A 6,410-nucleotide genomic window follows, 5' to 3' on the forward strand; every position below is an offset into this window, starting at 1 on the left:
TTGTAGTGTTCACAGATATGGTAGACCCTAAAATTATGAAGGAAAGGGTGTCGTAGTTACTGGTTCTAGAAGAAGACAGGTTCATAGTAGGGTTCCATTAACAAGTGCAGGAAGCAAGGGAGAAAGCCTGGCATGACAAGCACATCAATAAGAAGACATGTTGGGAAGGAGAACGTGTACTACTATATGACAACAAATTTGCAAAGTTCCTAGAAAATTTAAAACACATTGGTTATGACCATATATCATTAAGGAAATCTATGATGGTGGCGTAGTTCATCTTCTTAAGTTAAATGGTCAGATGATTCTAGGATGAGTGAATGGTAGCAGATTGAAAGTATACAAGGATGATTTTGTCCCTGGAAATTCGCACTAAAAAATGAAGGGAAGAAAGTCTTAGTGCCACTTGCAGTTGAAAGTGGGCATGGGACTATAAACTACTCTGCAAAAACGGACTTCACCGAATAAATATTACTGCACGATACTCATGAGTATGATGAATTCCGAAGGAACTGCAATGAAGAAAGGATGACTACGCCACAAGGGAAGGTTCATCAAAGTTGGTCAGAAATATGACCGTTGGAAGGAAAAATATAATGTTAAAAGGAAGTTGTCGTTAAAGGGCGCAGGAGAAACACATTTATGAAGCATAGCTGGCTAAATATAGCACCATACCTACATTAAACGAGCAATATATTAGCCAATCATGGGGCTGGAAATTCAAATTCGTTATAAAAACCATATCCCGCACCACACACTTTGTTGTCTGGAGAATTCAGTTTGATAACTTGCAACCAAGTGTGAGAGAAGTAAGATATTGTATGTCTGGGAGAAGTTTTGAGGAACTTTCTAGAGAATTTACAAAGAAAGGGCTACCAGGAGTCATGGAGGCCTAGGGTGTTCAAACCATAGCAGCAAATGTACCCATGTCCCCATGGCATGTGAGGTCGTCGTAAAATCAAGTACCCATAAAAGCACAGCCATAGAAGAAACAGGAAAATAGGCCAGCTGAGACCTCTGGGATAGAACTTATGACATCTCCGAGGAATTAGACACTGAAGGAAGTGCGAACAAGGAAAAAGGACAACAAGGGGAAGAAACCTACACAGAAGGGACAGAAATGAATCCATCAGAAGGAATCGCAGGAGATTCATGACAGTGAGGAAGAGGTTGGGGTGCATCGAATGGAGACAGAGGGTGTAGAAATTCCCTTTGTAGTCCCACCTTACATTCCACCAAGGAAACCAAGCACCAAGCCTGTCAAGTGTCCAAAAGATATGAAGTTTGTCACGTTCACTCCATTGTTGCTGGAGGAAGTATTGTTTGACAGCGAAGTATTGGGGAAGATCCCACAACTGAAGATGGAGGACTGGGATTTCAGTGATCGAAGAAAATAACCACAATTTGAGCCGAGCGGATACTTGTTGCAAGTATATTACCTAGAAAGTGGAGTTACAAGGTTGGAGTCGCACCAGTGGGTTGCAGGATTGCAGAGAGAAAGCCTGTTAAATATGCTACTTGTGCCACACTTCAGTAGAATCACATCTAATACAACCTATGTGTGAAAACTTCTCGCATTAGTACATTATGGATGCCTATGGTTGGGGACGAGGATCCCAATCAACGAAATGTTAATTAGAAGAATTATAGGACCACCTCACCAAGGGAAAGACCCCACAAAAGAGTTTGTGGGCAAGAATCAAGACAAGGTGATGGCACAGATGATGAAGGATAAGTTTGGAATTGTCAAGAAATTGCGCAGATGCTGTGTCATCTCTATCAACGACCAAGGGGTGCACTTCGCCACGCACATCTTGGTAGGGAAGATCATGCGAAAGTGCAGAGAAAATGAGGTCTCCGCAACTGTGGTTTCTTTGGCTGCGTAGTGCAACACTGAGGTCCAATGTAATTGGGCCGCCTATTTATGTAAGGAGCTTTTGGAATACTACAAGGAGGCACGGGAGGAAGGGAAGACGTTTCATTATGCGTGGTTAATCATCATCATCGCGCTAATTACATGGAAGGAGCTAGAGGATTCACAGTTTCCTCCTATCGAACCATATTTTTGTGAAGAAATGAAGTATGCCTCCGTTTGGTATACTAAGGAATTGTCGCATGCAATGGAAAATAGGATTTTATTCATAATACTATTAATGGATTTACACATGGTGGTGAATCAGCACCCAAGGTTGTCACCAAGTCTGTATAGACAATACTACAACATTACGGACTTTAAGGAAGACTTCCATTGAGTCTATGTAAAGGCAAGGAAGGACTCGACAAGGACATGGCACCCATTGCAATATTTAGCGACCAAGGATGACTTACTCACAATAGTACATCATTGGTCAGCAGAGTGGATGACTCCACCCAGCAAAGATGTTGGAACAGAGAAGGGTACTCTGCAGGATGCAAGTCTGAGTGGAAAGGATACATAAAAAGAACAAGGCATGAAAGAGACAGAGCTAGAACATGAACATGGTACTCAGGAACCCCTCAGTGATGAAGGAGTATCAGAGGAGTCACCATTCATCATTAAAAAGAGGGTACCTACAAAAACCACATCGAGCATGAGGAAAAATCAGAAGGCGGACAAATCTAGGGGTGTTATACCACTTGTCCTCATTGATGGGGACATTGACGAGATCAGGGAAAAGGTCTAGGAGGTAACAACAGAAACTTGGGACAGAATTGATGATCGTTATATAATGATATTAGTCGTGGTTCAGTAGGGTATCACAGAGTTGAAATCACTACCACAGATAGCGAGACAAGCAGAGCAGATAATTCAACCACTACATGTAGAGCCATGAATAAAGACAACATTCTGCATTAGGATTTTGAGGGTGCCAGCTGGAGCACTACAGTTCAAAGCACCAGAGGACAAGGAACGAGCTAAATCCTGGAGTAGCGTCAACATGAACATTGTCACGTTGTCGATTCAGGTACTCCATGAATTCCACCAAAGTATAACAACTGAGTTGTTGGAGGGAGAACATCGAACTTCTCTATGGACCAATCAGGTGGAAAAGGAGAAAGCTTCGTTGAAAAAGGAGTTAGAGTAGTTGTCTAAGAAAAGGGATGAGGTATGGTAGAAACAACAGCAATTGGAAAAATAAATTGTAGACACTTGTAACATAGTTCCGAACATGAAGGTCTGTGAAGAGGAGACACCAGCAGAGAAGGTTGTGAAGCTCACCCTTGCAATAAAAGAATCAAAGAATACGATCACAAAGATGAAATTTGACTATGAAGTGCAAATTTTAGAGTTGCAAATAAGGCTACAGCTAACCACGCCACCAGAAGTATAGGAGTAGAGGGAGAAGGACTTAAAATCAGCTTTAAAAGGAATCTCCAACATAGTGGTGGACTGTGGAAAATTACTAGATGACACTATGAAAATTTGGACCTCACTGAAGGAGGATCCAAACATTCAAAAGATTGAGGAAGAGATACATGTGAAGAAAAAGAAGCAGGAAGATATGCTGGCAACTGCGAAGACCCTACCAATCTCATAGAGGCTTTTGCATCATTACTAAAGTAAAGAACCTCCAGAAACAGATAGAAGATCTTTGGAGGAAGGAGAAGATCTTCCAAGCAAGGACTCAGCTGCGGCAGGATGAGTCCCTCCAAATTTCACAGGAAGTGGATGGAAGGCTCAAGCAGTTAAAGGAAAGGGAGAAAGAAATACTACAGAAGACTGTTGGTCCAACTACATAGGCATTGCTGGAGGAGGTGTGCCAAGAGGAGAAACAAGTAGCAGAAATAGTCTAGGAGTACAATATGGTCTACAATGGTATTACAACGAAGATCAAGGGCATCATAGCTAAGTGACTTGAGACGAGTCACATGTGAGTGTTAGGGGCTTGTTGGGCACAACCCAACTTGGTCCAGTTTTGGTCAAAGAATCCGCATTTTGAGGAACGCAGCGCACAAAGTCCATGAAGTTATATTTACCACATGATTTTTAGTGGCTTTAGGGCAGGTCAAAGCCCCTCATTTTGTAATTTGTATTGGGTGTTAGTTCATTGTTTTTTCGGATCCATGATATGTGAACCATGGTCTTCTACTAATGAAATCTATATAAGGAGATGTAATAGTTCGTCGAGGATAGTAAAATAGTAGAAAAAGTCATAGATGAATCATTGATATCTTCTGTCATTAATCTGTATTTTGGCTTTAGGGGAAGGCTCCATAGTTGAGTGCATGGAGGCCTTTAAGAGTCTGCAGCTGAGTGCGTAGACCACCTGTAGCTGGGTGCGTAGGTCAAAGAAGTTGTATGTATTGAAGATCTATCTTAATAAAAGAAGAAGTTTAAGAAAAAAGAATATGTATCTGTGTTTATTATCTATGTTTATACATATTTTTATGCATGCTTTTTACTGAATTATGAGAAATAATACATGTTATACTATTTTCTGATATGTTTATGCGACAACTGCAAGTCTGTGAAGTAAATCATCAGCGCGAAGTTATATATGCACGTGGAGTTGTAGATAGGACTAAGACATAAGTAAACACATAGGCACCACAACGCGCATATCCCTCTGGCTGCAGAAACCTGGTTTTGCAACCTCCCATAACCACTTTTGGTGAGACTACGATCTGCTTGCAAGTCGTTGCCGAAACATCCAATGGTTGAGGGTTTTTTTGGTGCGCAGTACACTTTGAACCTGGGTCCAAGCCTCTTAAACCAACAAAGTGTGATTGTGACATTCCAACTACATGCTCAAGCATGCATGAGTGTGGTTGTGACCTAAACTACTCAGTTCAGTGCCTACAGTCCTGAGATCTGAGCCACAATTCTAGGCCAACCTCCAAACCACTACCCAGAATTTCACAAAACTTTCCAAAATGATAAAAGACTTGAAGGCAATGTCAGTCATAAAAAACTTGATCAAATACTTGACCTAACCATGACAACTATTTCCTCAAACATATGATGCACATGTAATCTATAGGTTATGAATGCATATTTGAACATAGGAATTTGAAACTTATCTGGGAATCATAAAAAGGTATAATTCCCTCTCATAATAGCTTCAATATTGCTTATTAGCTCATGCATTCATTAACCATCACATACTTATCAAATATTGAACAAGACATAGTTAGAGTACATTACAAATTCATGCTTATAACTGGCATATAACTAGATTACTAACCATGACATAACAACCATCAAAACACCATAATAACATGTACAAATTCTCATAGAAAATAGTAGGAAAAGTATCTCTTATTAATTGATGCAAAATCCAACCAAGTCAAGGAATTCCACTTACCACCTAACCATAGATTGCGCTTAACCAAATCTTTCTTTCATCCAATCATCCACATGCCATATTCTAAGCATGAATGTGGGAACTCAAGACAAAAACAACCAAGGCTTCCTAGAGATTAAACCACCTCCACCCTCATGCTCCAACATTCTCGCCAAAACCAATCAAGAGATCACATAAGCAAACCAAGACATAAAAAACCAGGGCTTCCCAGATATTAAACCACCTCCACCCTCAGGCTACTGCAATCCCGCCAAACCAGTCAAGAGATCACTAAACCCAAAACAATCTTGGATGCTTCAGAATTTCTTCACCTTTACCTTGAGGAATTTTCCTATCTCAACCCACCTATTGGGTTTCCCATAGACTAAACCACCTCCACCCCAAACCCTTGGGAATTTTCTTGAGACCACCTCACCTGGTTCTAAAACCTTCTAGCAATCCAAAGCTCAACCAAACAAAGAATCATGTCACACCTTGGCTATCCAGAAATGGAAAGGCAAGGCTGAAACCACTTTTACAACCAGCAAAACCCATGCCAATGACAAAAAGAAAACCAAATATAAAAATTCATGTATCGTGCATTCACATACCAGTTAGGAAATCACAGATGCAACCTGTTACCTGCAAGTATTCTTGTTGAAGCTTTTTTATCCAACCTTCCTTGCTTGTCCTTTGCTTCCCTTGTCCTTCATTTTCCTTTCTTTGCTTGATTTTCCCAATGCTAGAGTGCTCCAAGAATTCTCTAAGTGTGTAACAGTATGAGAGAATAGAGAGAGATCCAAAACTGAACTGACAAAAAGGTGTGAATTGATCCTCAAAATATTTTTATCGTTGAGGCCTCTATTTTCTTCAATTTCCTCTATTTTTCCTTTAATTTTATTCTCATGCAAACTTGTGACCTTTTATCTCCCATTTCTCATGTTTTCCTTTATTTCATAAATAAGTTCCAATTAATGCCTCTTTGTCTTTACCATTCTCCTTAGCCATAATAAACTGAAAGTGACACCCACTAGGATGTTTTGCCCAACATTCAGCTTTGAATACATGTCCCATGCCCTTGGTCTTATTTTTCCTTTATTAACTTTGTTACATGAACTTTTAACTAGGGGTTGTTACACACATTGA

This window comes from Pinus tabuliformis, chromosome 5_2, assembly GCF_031772625.1.
Source record: "Pinus tabuliformis cultivar Carrire ecotype Pingquan chromosome 5_2, CPIR1, whole genome shotgun sequence".
In the NCBI taxonomy this organism is placed as follows: domain Eukaryota; kingdom Viridiplantae; phylum Streptophyta; class Pinopsida; order Pinales; family Pinaceae; genus Pinus; species Pinus tabuliformis.